This window comes from Saccopteryx bilineata, unplaced genomic scaffold (assembly GCF_036850765.1).
Source record: "Saccopteryx bilineata isolate mSacBil1 unplaced genomic scaffold, mSacBil1_pri_phased_curated manual_scaffold_16, whole genome shotgun sequence".
Lineage (NCBI taxonomy): Eukaryota > Metazoa > Chordata > Mammalia > Chiroptera > Emballonuridae > Saccopteryx > Saccopteryx bilineata.
The window spans coordinates 153,893-167,949 of NW_027095442.1; the positions used below are offsets into that span (position 1 = coordinate 153,893).

Sequence of the window (14,057 nt, forward strand, 5' to 3'; positions counted from 1 at the left end):
ATGTGTCCTGTTGATAACAGCCAACCTAACAGGTGTGAAGTGGTAACTCACTGTAGCTTTAAATTTATTTATTTAATAGCTAGAGAAGATATGTATTTGTTCATATATTAGCTGCCCATTTGTATGTCTTCTGGGAAAGGGGTCTGTTTAAGTTATTTTATTGGATTTTGCTTGTTTGTTGCTGAGCTTTGTGAGTTTATTACATAGTTTGGATACCAACTCCTTATCAGAGCTGTTTGTAAATATCATCTCTAATTTAGTTGGCTGCCTTTTTGTTTTGTTGTCAGTTTTGTTTTGTTTTCTTACTATGTAGGAGCTTTTCAGTATAATATAGTCACATTTCTTTATTGTTGCCTTTATTTCCCTTGTCTTTGGGGTCAAATTTATAAATTGTTCCTTATGGCCAAGTTTTATAAATATAGGACCTATGTTTTCTCCTATGTAATTTATTGTTTTAGCTTTATATTTAGCTCTTTCATCCATTTTGAATTATTTTTTGAGCAAGAAAAGAAATTGTAGTTTAGTTTAAATTTTTTGCATGTGGCTTTCCAGTTTTCTCTGCACTATTTATTGAAGAGGTTTTCTTTTCTCCATTGTGTTGTTTTGTATCCATTGTTAATGATTATCTGTCTATATCTGTAAATTTATTTCTGAATTCTCATTCTGTTCCACTGGTTTGTACATCTGTGTTTCTGCCAATACTAAGCTTTCTTTAATTTTTTTAATAAAAATATGAGCAGAGGGAATACAGTGAGACAAATTTCTGCATGTGCCTTGTCTGGGATCAACTTGGAAATTTTCATATGGGGATGATGCTCAAATCAACTCTGCTCATTTTAGTGCTTGAGGCTAAGCATCCAACTGAACTATTCCCAGAACCCACTTTATAGTCACTGAAAACAATCCAGCCACTAACTGTAGGAGAGAAAAAAAAGAGAAGAAAAAAAGAAAGTGGGAGGATATTGTGTGTTCTGACCATGAATACAACCTGGGTTGCTTACATATTGGGCTGATGCTCTATTCACTGAGAAGATGGTCCACGGCTACAAGGGCTGCTTTGATTACTATAACTATGTAGTTCACTAGATATCTAACCAAAAATCTCATAAATATTGGTACATAAAGACACATGGACACCTATATTCACCATACCATTAATGGCAGTACCAAGATATGTAAACAACCAGTGTATTCTTCAATAGAGGACCAGATAAAGAAGATGTGATAACTATATACAATGGAATACAACTCAGTTATAGAAAATTATGACATATTGGCATTTATGACAACATGGATGGACCCTGAGAACATTATACTAAATAAAATAAGCAAATCAGAAAAAGCTAAGAATTATATGACTTTTACACACAGGTGGGACTCGTGGCCACATACAAAATTGAAATGATTATTGTTAGATTCAGGGAGTACTGGAACTGCCAAAGAGTGTAACTATTGCAGGAACAGTAAGTGCTGATATGGCTCCTGTGAGGCTGGGAACAAAGAAGGTCAGAGACCCTTATCAGAAGTTTAGGTTTGAAATTCGCCACTAAGCTAAAACCAGCCCCTGTTGCTATGCCGGCCCCTGTTGCTATGCTGCATGTGACCTCCCTAGCCAATAGCTAAACTGCCACATCTGCTTCTGTCTATGCTTGCTCACTTAGGGTATATAAGGGCCTGGCTGTAAGCTCCAGGCGCGGCTCCCATTTGCAGCTCCTTGTGGGCAAGGTGTCTCCGGACATCTCGGGAGTTCACCCCTGCGCAGGTTAAACTGGCCAATAAAGTAACATCTTAACTCCTGAAAGTCTCCAACATTTGTTCTCGTACCCGGTGGATGCTACAATTATCAAGGTAAAGGAGATGGGTGGTACGGGGTGGGAACACAGAGTAAAGAGAAACAAAGATATGGTAATGGAAATTGATTTTACTTTGGGTAATTGGTATACAATATATTTTTTTTAATTTTTTTTAATTTATTTTTTCTGAAGCTGGAAACGGGGAGGCAGTCAGACAGACTCCCGCATGCGCCCGACCAGGATCCACCCAGCACACCCACCAGGGGGCGATGCTCTGCCCATCCCGAGAGTCGCTCGGTTACGACCAGAGCCGCTCTAGTGCCCGGGGCAGAGGCCAAGGAGCCATCCCCAGTGCTTCTCCTGTGTGCCCTGGCCGGGAATCAAACCCGGGTCTTCCGCACGCCAGGCCGACGCTCTACCACTGAGCCAACCGGCCAGGGTGGTATACAATATAATTAACCATTCAAATTCTATAGACATGTTTACCCACAATACATGTACTCTTATTGATCAATATCACCTCACTAAATTTAAATTTATAAATAAAAATTTAAAATACAATATGAAAGAGTATAATGTGTCCAATTTTTTTTTTTATCCCTCCGAAGCTGGAAATGGGGAGGCAGACAGACTCCCGCATGCGCCTGACCGGGATCCACCCGGCACACACACCAGGGGGGATGCTCTGCCCATCCGGGGCCTCGCTCTGTTGCGACCAGAGCCACTCCAGCGCCTGCAGCAGAGGCCAAGGAGCCATCCCCAGTGCCCGGGCCATCTTTTGCTCCAATGGAGCCCCGGCTGCGGGAGGGGAAGAGAGAGACAGAGAGGAAGGAGAGGGGTAGGGGTGGAGAAGCAGATTTGCGCCTCTTCTGTGTGCCCTGGCCGGGAATCGAACCCGGGACTTCCGCATGCCAGGCCGACGCTCTACCACTGAGCCAACTGGCCAGGGCCATGTGTCCAAATTTAACATTCAATAAATGGATTCAAGAACTATATATACCCTTCTTAGGCTAAGTCAAAAAATAGTAAAATAAGAAACAACAGAGAGGAAATACAAACAACTATCAAAAGCTCACCCCAAAATATAAGTCCTAGACCAAAAGGTTATACTAATAAGTAATACCAAACAGTCAAAAATGTTGTACCACTTCCTCCAAAAGTTTTTCAAAAATAGAAGATGAAGCAATACTCTCTATCATACTTTATAAGGTCAACATAATCCTGATACCAAAACCTGGCAAGACAACACAAGAAGAAATGTATAGATTAATAATATCTATAATGAATACAGAAGCAAAAATCCTAAGCAAAATAATAGCAAATCAAATACAAGAACACATTAAATATAATACATCACGATCAACTGGGATTCAATCCTGGAGCACAAGGATGGTTTACCATGTGTAAATCAATCAACAACATACCCCAGATCAACTTGAAAAAGAACAAAAAAGTCATATGCTCCTATCAATAGATTCAGAAAATTAATTTCAAAAGATAAAATTACTTATGTTTACAACATTTAATTTAGTGGGTATAGGAGAAAAGTACATCAACATAATAAAGAATAAATATATATACATATTATATATGTAACTATATATATAAATTATTAGCTGACATACAAAAGTTGAAAAAGCAAAGGTATTTTTCTCTAAAATCCAGAACAAGACAAGGCTGTCCACTCTCTCCATTCTTATACAACATAGTTCTGGAAGTTTTACCCAGAGTAATGTGGCAAGGCAAAGAAATGAAAAATGTTTTATTAAGAAAGAAGTAGAGGTATCACATATTTTTCTATGACACAATTTGATTTTACCAAGACTATTAAAATCAATAAGCTAATACAATAAAGTTTCATGACACAAAATCAATATAGAAAAGTCTATTACTCTTCTATATGACAACAATAAAATTCTGAACAACAAACTGAAAATTGTTTTTTTTACAATTGCAACAAAAAGTAAATAAAAAATCTAGAAATATAAAAAAGGATGTGAGGGATTTATATATTTGAAGTAAAAGGCATTATGCAAAAAGTAGAAAAAACAAAGAAATGGAAAGATATTCCATATTTAGGTACTGTAAATTTAAAATAGTTAAACTAGCCATATTACATATATATATATAAATTTAATCCAATCCTCAAAATCCCAATGTCATTTTTTAGAAAAGAAATAGGACTGTTTGTCACCCCACTAAAATTAGTGAAAAAAGATACAAAAAAAAAAGAGAACAAATTATATCCAGATTTGTATGGAATCATAAAGAACCTAAAACAGTCCAAGCATTCCTGAGAAATAATGATAAAGCTGGAGGTATATTATCTGATGTCAAACTACACTAGAGACACCATAATTGAAATATTCTTATATTGGCAGAAAAACAGACATAAAGACCAATAAGACATACAAATGAGACTCGAACATGGACAAGAGTTTGTTGTTTGGGAAGCGGGGGGGAGGAGAAGGTGGGAGGTTGGGAGAAGGAGCATACAGAAAACCAGGTAGAAGGTGATGAAAACAATTTGACTTTTGGTGCTGGATATACAACATTAATTAAACATCAAAATAACCTGGAGATATTTTGTCTGAATCTATGTACCCTAATTAATCAATGTCACCCCATTAAAATTAATAATAAAGGAAAAAAACAATGGAACAGAATTGCAAACTCAGAAATAAAATCACACACACACACACACACACACACTCATGTATATGGATAAATAGGAAAATAAGGTTAGACAAATGATTCAAACATGTACAGTAAGGAAAAGAAATCCTCTTCAAAAATAGTGCTGCAAAATGAGAATGCCAAATGCAAAAATAAGTAAATAAAGTTGGGTACACTTTGCCTCATGCACAAAAATTAATTTAAAATGAATGAAAGTTCTAAGTATAAGACCTGAACCAATTAATTACAAAATAAAAGCATAGGAACTAAACTATGGTCTTTGTAACCATAGAAAAAATTTATGAATTTGACCCTGAATATAAAAACTAAATGAAAGCAAAATAAATAACTGGGATTACGGTATATTAAACTGAAAAGCTTCTGTACAGCAGAAAATACTGACAGAAAATCAGACAGCCAATCAAATTAAAGATTATATTAACTAATAACAACTCTAGTAAAGATTTTAAATCCAAAATCTATACAAAGAATTCTGAAGGCTTAGCAACAACAGCAATTAAAAATGGGGAGAAAACATAAACACACAGTTCTCTCAAGAACAACAAAAAAATTTGGTATGCAAAGACTGATGCGCCCTCATGTTCACTGGAGCATTATTACCAGCAGGCAGGACAGGTAAATAACCAAACTGTCCCTTCATAGAGGACTCAGTAAAGTAGGTGTGGTGCATATATACAATGGAATAATACTCAGACATAAGAAATAATGACATTGAGTTAAAAATATTTTGCTAAATAAAATAAGTAGATCAGAACTATCTGATCTATATACTCTAAGAACTATATGATTTTACATAGAGGTGGAATATAAAACTTAGGCTCATGGACATAGATAAAAGTGAAATAGTTACCAGGGAGAAGGGAGTAAGGAAGAGGGGGGTAAAGAGAGCCAAGTAAACAGTGACATAAAATGATTTTACTTTAAGTAATGGGTACACCATGCAAATATATATTAATATGTTTTTACCATGTTATATTTTTTGTGTATATTGTTTAAATATTTACTTTGTGGTAATCACAGAAATTGCAGAAGACATCATAAGTTGTAGCATTCTATTTTAAACTTAGTCATACTAACTTCAATTATATAAAAATTAGGTTTGTTTAGGCTTATCACTCCTTTTTTTTATACTAAAGTCACATATTACATCTTTATATATTACATACCTATCAGCATAGGTTTAACAAATTTTGAAAATTTTTATAGCTTTATTATTTAATCAAGCAAAATTACTATAATAGAAATTATAATACTTGCCCATCTGTTTACCTTTACTGAGTAATATTATATTTTCATTCTTTGGCTTGCTGTCTGCCATTTTTTTTTGTTTTTACCTTAAAAGTACTTTCTTTAACATTTCTTGTAGTGCAATAGTAATGAAAATGACACCATTAATTTTGTGTTTCTGGAAAATTTATAATTTTTTTATTTTTAAAGATAGTTTGGATTAACAAATATTGTTGATTGTCAGATTCTCCTTTCCTCCCCTTCCACTCAACACATAGAATAGATTATCTTCTTCTTTATTTCCAGAAAATTTCAGCTAATAAAATCTTCCATATATGTGATATCACAGTTTCCTTACTGCTCTCAGGATTGTTTTTTTTTTGACTTTCAAGAATTTCACTTGGCAGTCATGCATTGTTTGAAAAAACACATTCAGCAGCAAAATGTGTCATTAGTGTTAGGTTTAGGTTCAAGGCTCCTTTAAATCCAAAGCCCTGTTAAACACGAATTTCCCTCACCCAACCTTTCACTAGGACTTTTTTATTAAATATTTTCTCCCCTTAAGCAAGTCCCCCAATCAAGGAAGGGCTCTTGGAAATGTCCTTGGAACAAGGTCATTTGGATGGACCCGTGGGTCAGGAAAGGGAAACAGTTTGTGACCAAAGGCAACAAAACAAGACATTCTAATTTGAGCTTGTCCAGGTGCACCCAACCGCATGCCAGCAAATACCTGCTGCAACTCCTACGTCTAAAGCTCCCTTACACAGCTTGGGCTGTCACCAACACTCGTTGGTCCCAGCCCACCTGCATCAGGTACTTTTAAAATAAACCCTTCTCTTGAAACACACTAGCCTATTGTGAACAAAGTAGTTTTCTTCTTGTGAAGAAACCATTTAAGAAAAGAGAGTAGTGGTGGTAGGTAAATATATTGATATTTTTGAGTAGAAGATGACTTTATCATGTGTCATAAGTTATAGCCCCAATAAATATTTCTATTATTTATGAAACACCTTAATAATATAGGAAAGGTTATACACTATAAAATAATAATGAACAAAACAAATCAATAAAATATTTAAAGTATAATTTTAAATGTTTATATTTCCAGAATAATCTCACTAAGTAATATCAAAATATTTGTCACACATATATAAATAGTAGCAAGTCATGTGTATCAATGGCTTAATTTGGGGGAGAATGCCCTGTTAAACAACCTTATTTATTTTCCTACTAAAAAGGCAAATTTATAAAAGTATATATACATTTTAAAATATTCCAATAAAAGAAATATATAAAAATTTCTAACAATTTCTGAAAAGTATTGATTGCAATACAATATAAAAATATATGTTACATAACAGTACCCAGTACTGATTAATTAGTAGTAACTATTAAATAACAAAAGTAGTAGCAAATAGATGAAATAAATGTGTTTACTTACCACATATAAGACAATACAATAGATTAATATTTTCACAACTTGATTATGAATACTAAAGTAAATTTAGTAGCTAAGGTATGAACATAAGATACATTTTTTCCCTATTTATTGTTTTCATAGATGCCAATGCAAGAGACAGCAGTAGAAATGCTCACTTGTACATTCTTCTTTAGAATTTAGAATTTTAAAAATTCTTACAATAAGATTGTGAGACAATGAGATTCTAACTCAATTGCAGGAAGGTATTTATAAAGGCTAACATTAGATTTTAAAAAGTATTAAAGTTTTAAAATTCTAAACTTAAGATGTTTATTCTATGCAAGTTGCAGTCAAAGAAAATATGCTGTAGCTGTTATGAGCAGTTATATAATAGTTATAAAAGGCTTTAGTTAAATAAGAGAACTTCTGTATATTTATTTGTATCATGTTTTTATTTAAATAATTATAAAACTTTTAACAATAAAATATTTTAAATTTTAATAAATGTGATACATTTACTCTACCTATTAAGTAAGTTTATAACTTTTATAGGTGGTACAAAAACATAATGGATATACAAAAGAATGACTGAAATTAGTAACAATGGAGGTAAATTTTTATGATTTTCTTCTTTTATGTGAGTCTGTCAGCATTGACTAGAAAAAATCAACATTGTATTGTGCATATATGACAAAAAACGTAAAGTGAATGACACCATGAACACAAAGTCGAAGGACAAAAAACATACAATTTTAAGGTTCTTATATTGTACAAAAAAAGTATGACAGTTCATGGAGGTAGATTATAATAATTAAAAATGCATACTACAAACCTCAAAACAATAGCTGACATATTATAACAAGAAGTTAGTTAATAAGTCATCGAAAGAGAATAAAGGCATACAACATACTTGATTGATTTATAAGAAGACAGAAAAAGAAAAATGGGAAGGGCAACAAATGTAAAAATACAAAACTATTAAATGAGCATATTAATTATAAATAATTTAAATGTACTAATAAACAAGCAGGACTTTGAAATGTGTTTTAAGACAATAGTAACAAGACTTTATGCTGCCTGTAAGAAATTAAAATATAAATTAATGAGAGTAATGGTGGCATGAGTGATGCTTCTGATTTCTCCCCTTGAAATTTCAACAAATTAAACAGCTATGATACAGCGAAGTGACCCTAGCTGGGCTTTCAGTCTTGCCTGAAAGGTCTGTGCACCAAATGGACTAGAGATGGAGAGGGTTGAGAAAAGCAAAGGAAGAGAAAATGCACTCATGCTTAGCTTTGGAGAAGAATGTAGCTAGGACTGTCAGGGTTTGGTCTGGGAGGAAAGAAGGCAAGAGTGACTGGAGTTTTCTCTGCCAGGCCACGGAAGAAAAAGAAATTTTGAACTGACTGGGTTTTGTCAGCAGGGGCAATGAGGAGGGGAGAAGCCTATACTGTCTGGATTTTCTATGCTGGGGCTACAGACAGGGGAGAAGTCTGGAGTGACTGGTCTTTCTTTTGATGGGAGGAGAAGTGAGATGAAGGGACAGAGGGGAAGCTACAAAACCAAAGTGGCAGCAGAGCAATGAGTCACAGCCAATGTTCCTGAGGGGTGCTGAAAAGCCACACTAGGCACAGATACAGAGAAAAACAAAAGAGAGTGCCGCCTAGCCTCACATTTTCCACCACCATGGGAACACAAAGTGGCAGAGACAGAGCTCACGAATAACTCTCCAAAGCCACTCTCTCCTTTGAAAAATACAGATACATTGTCTCTTAATTTTCTGGTCTGATGAAATGTGGGTAAGAGTGCCTCTAGGCCTAATCATTATTACTAAAACCATAGAGCCCTCACAACACACCTTACCTACCACTACAACTGTAGCCACACCTAAATAATTGCCTAGCAAAATCATAGTGGAGGTCTGCCCAGGATTTCACAGAGCTGAAACTTGTAATACAATGTTACCTACTGGAAGAAAAGAGAAGAGCTGGAAAACTAAAATATATTTTTCTTATGAGTTTTATATTTTTTTAATTCTTACATTTTCTATTCTTATTTGTTTTTATGGTTTTTCTTAGTGTTTGAGTTTTTTTGCTTTATGATCTTTGTAGTTTTTTTCATTTTTAGTTGTCATTAAGTTTTTTATTGTACATTTTATCTTTATTTTTTATATTTAAGAATTTTTTGTTAGCGTTCTTACCAGCACCATTATCAGATGCACTGAGGAGAAAGAAATAAAACACTATGACTAAACAAAAAGGAAACATAACCGCAGTTCAGAAAGAAAATAAACTTTTTTCAAAAGTAATCTCAATCACATAAAAACAGAGAAGTTAAGTGGGAGAAAATTCTAAATAAATATGATGTCAGAGTAATGGCAGCATAAGAGATACCCCTGACTACTCCCCTTGAAATTTCAACTAATTGAGCAACAATAACACAGGAAAGGAACTCCAGCTGGGCATAAAGGTGCCCCTAAATAATCCACACATGAAATGGACTAAAGACGGAACAGGGTGAAAAGGGGGTTGGAGCATAAAACACATTTGTGGTACACTTTTGAGAAGGAAGAAGAGAAAACTGAAGTCAGTGGGATTTTTTTTTCTCTCCTGGACTATGAGAGGAGGAAAGCTGAGGCTCTCTGGAATTTCTCTGAAGGGTATGGAGAGGAAAGCACAGTAACTGGCACCTAAGATGGAGAAATAAACCAAATTGAAAAGAGCACAGGGTTTAGGTCAGTGTTTTCACAGCCTGACTGCAGCCTGAGGAAATTGAGAAAGCTACAGGGCATTTCCTAGCCACCCAGATCCTGCCTCGTTCAATTCACAGTACAGAAAGTAGCTTAAAAAATTCCAAACCTAGCTCTCCAGGGTCACTGTCTGCCCTGAAGAACAAAAGTGCTCAATTTCAGGCCCACAGGTAAGTTGAGATGTGGAAAAGAGCATCGGGAAGCCTGAGAACAACGTTGCTAAAGCTGTAAAGTTTTAAAGATGAAGCCATCAAGCTGAAGCCATAATGTCGAGCTGGAAAGCCCCGACAGCGTACCCCAACCACCAACACAAATGTAGCCTCGCCTACATCATAGTGACAGCAAAATCTCAGCAGACAACCAAAATATTCACATAATTAAAAGTTGTAATATAGCAACACCCACTGGAAGAAACCTCTCAAAACTACAATTTGTTTTTCCTTTTTCACTTTTATTCTTTTTCTCTTCTTTTTCTTTCTTTTATTTTTGAGTTTCCTTTTATTAACTTTAATATTTTGGTTACTTATTTGTTGGTGTCCTGCTTTTTATTATTTTTCTTTGCTTTTTATCAAATTACAGTGGTTTTACCTCTTTACATGTCATAATTTTTATGTATTTTGTAATTATTTTTAATTCTTAGTTTTTTTCACTTCTATTAATTTTAATGGGGTGACATTAATCAATCAGGATACACAGGTTCAGAGAAAACATCTCCAGGTTATTTTGACATTTGATTATGTTGTATACCCATCACCCAAAGTCATATAGCCTTCTGTCACCTTCTGTCTAGTTTTCTTTGTGCCTCTCCCCTCCCCCAACACCCTCCTTCTATTTCCTACCCCTCTCCCGGTAACCTCCACACTCAGGTTCATGTCCCAGAGTCTCAGTTTCATGACCACCTATGTACGAAGTCATATAGTTCTTTGTTTTTTTTCTGATATACTTATTTTAGTATAATGTTATCGAGGTTCATCCATGTTGTTGTAAATGGTCCGATGTCCTCATTTCTTATGGCTGAGTAGTATTCCATAGTATATATATGTACCACATCTTCTTTATCCAGTCATCTATTGAAGGGCTTTTTGGTTGTTTCCATGTCTTGGCCACTGTGAACAATGCTGCAATGAACATGGGGGTGCGTGTGCCTTCACATAACAGTGTTTTTGAATTTTGGTGGTATATACACAGAAGAAGGATTGCTGGGCCATATGGTGAGTTCTATTTTTACTTTTTTTGAGGAATCACCATAATTTCTTCCATAATGGTTGTACTAACTTACATTTCCACCAACAGTGGATGAGGGTTCCTTTTTCTCCACAGCCTCTCCAACACTTGTTATTACCTGTCTTGTTGATAATAGCTAATCTAACAGGTGTAAGGTAGTATCTCATTGTAGTTTTGATTTGCATTTCTCTAATAGCTAATGAAGATGTGCATCTTTTCATATATCTGTTGGCCATTTGTATTTCTTCCTGGGAGAATTGTCTGTTCATGTCCTCTTCCCATTTTTTTTATTGAATGTTTGCTTGCTTGTTGTTGAGTTTTATGATTTCTTTGTATTGTATATTTTGGATATTAGGCCCTTATCTGTGCTGTTGTTTGAAAATATCATCTCTTATTTAATTGGCTGTCAGTTTGATTTGTTGTTTTTTTGCTGTGCAAAACCTTCGTAGTCTGAACAGTTCCTGCTACAGATATGTTAATTATCTAGAGAAATTCTGCTTGTGGCTTGAGCAACGCCTTTGTCAGAAAGGGTAATATGCTCAAAGTAGAGGTGTCTACAGAACTGAACTCAGAGGTAATGGTCAACTGTCCAGAAACAAAGCAATTGAGAAATTTTGAGCTTTTCCTTGATTCCCTTTTCAGGACTGGCTGTCTACTGTTCCTACCTCTTGCCTTACTCATCTTCTCTTCCCTTGATATATATAAGATGCCTGAATTTTGAGTTCTCTTAAGGTAGATTTAAAAATTAGTTCTGCCATCTTTCTGAGCTGGGCCTTTTCAATCAATAAACTTTTCTTTACTCCAAGCTTTGATCTTTGAATATTGGCCTGCTTTTTGAAGCCTCAGGCACCTGAACCTTGTACCATAACACAAATACTGAGTGTTTGTGAGAATTATTCAGAATTTTGGTTTGGGCCCACTTGTCTGACCTAACTCTCTGAAGACGCTTGGGGCATTAGCTCCTGTCTATTGGATTCCTCAAAGACAGTGACAATGAGCTGTTCAATATGCCTTGGAGGGGTCATCCTAACTGCCAACTCTGGCAACTGCGTTCCCTCACAATATGCTATAGCAACAAAGGACATTAGGTTTGTTGTGGTAACTGGAATTCAGCCTCTGATTGGTTAAGCCAGCTCTCCAAGAAACCAAATTGGTATAAAAGGTGCACTTCTAAATTTGGACAGTATTCCTTTCACCTCCCCTTGCCTGAAAAAATAGTATAATTAATCTATCATTGCTATGAAATATATATTTTTTTATTTTGGCTTATTAAGAGACACTATGCTGCATGCTATTGTCTTAGAAAATTATTATAATTCCCCAAACAAAACTTTGTTAAATCAATTACTGGTAAAGACAAAAAAAAAAAAAAGAAAAGAAAAGAAAAGAAAAGAAAAAGCTTTTTAGTCTGATGTGATCCAAATTCATTTATCTTTGCCTTCACTTTTTTTGCCTTTGGAGTCAAATTCATAAAGTGCTCTTTGTATCCAAGGTCCATGAGTTTAGTACCTATGTTTTCTTCTATGTACTTTATTGTTTCAGGTCTTATCTTTAGGTCTTTGATCTATTTTGAATTAATTTTAGTACAGCGGAAAAACTGTAATCAAGTTTCATTCTTTGCATATGGCTTTCCAGTTTTCCCAGCACCATTTGTTGAAGAGGCTTTCTTTTCTCCATTGTGTGTTGTTGGCCCCTTTATCAAAAATTGTTTGACCCGATATACATGTGGTTTTATATCTGGGCTTTCTATTCTGTTCCATTGGTCTGAGTGTCTATTTTTTCTGCCAATACCATGCTGTTTTGCTTATTATGGCTCTATAATATAATCTGAAGTCCATCCAGTAATGCCCCCAGCTTTCTTCTTTTTCCTCTGGTTATTTGGGGTTTTTATAGTTTTATATAAACCTGATGATTTTTTGTTCCTTTTCTTTAAAAAATGACATTAGAATTTCGATGGGAATTGCATTAAAGTTGTATACCACTTTGCGTAATATAGTCATTTTGACTATATTTATTCTTCCCATTCAAGAAAAAGGAATACTTTTCTATTTCACTGTATCATTTTTATTTCCCTTGATAATGCTTTGTACTTTTCATTATACAGGTTCTTTACATTCTTTGTTATGCTTTTTTCTAGGTATTTTATTTATTTATTTATTTACTTATTTATTTATTTATTTATTTTGTTTTTGCAACTATGAAAGGGATTGTTTTTTTGAGCTCATTTTTTGATGTTTCATTGTTGGCATATAGGAAGGCAATGGATTTTTCTATATTGATTTTGTATCCTGTGACCTTACTGTATTGGTATATTGTTTCTAGTAGTCTTTTTTTGGTGTCTTTGGGGTTTTCAATATACAGGATTATATCATCGGGAAAAAGTGAAACCTTTACTTCTTCTTTCCCAATATGAATGCTTTTTGTTTCTTTCTCTTGTCTGATTGCTCTGAGTAGAACTTCCAGTACTATGTTGAACAAGAGTGGAGAAAGTGAACAACCTTGTCTTGTTGCTGATTTTAGGAGAAATGTCCTCAGTTTTATGCCATTTAATATGTTAGCTAATGGTTTATCACAGATGGTCTTTATTATGTTGAGATATTTTCCTTCTATACCCATTTTGTTGAGTGTTTTAAACATAAAATAATGTTGTACTTAATCAAATGCATTTTCTGTATCTATTGATAAGATCACATGGTTTTTGTTTTTTGTTTTGTTTTTTGTTTTGTGTATTACGTTAACCGTTTTACATATGTTGAACCATCCTTGTGATTCTGAAATGAATCCCCCTTGATCATGATGAATTATATTTTTAATGTGTTCTTGTATTTGACTTGTAAGTATTTTGTTTAGTATTTTAGCATTTGTATTCATTAGAGATATTGGTTTGTAGTTTTCTCTTTTTGTGTTGTCCTTGCCAGATTTTGGTATGAGGGTTATGTTGGCCTCA

The 14,057-nt window shown here is 34.5% G+C and overlaps 1 non-coding gene across 1 annotated transcript; it reads right to left on the bottom strand.

Moving 5' to 3' along the window:
* Positions 1 to 2,667: 2,667 nt before the first annotated feature.
* Positions 2,668 to 2,743, bottom strand: TRNAA-GGC (transfer RNA alanine (anticodon GGC)). Its single transcript has one exon. It is a non-coding gene; the product is annotated as a tRNA-Ala (tRNA).
* Positions 2,744 to 14,057: the final 11,314 nt, after the last annotated feature.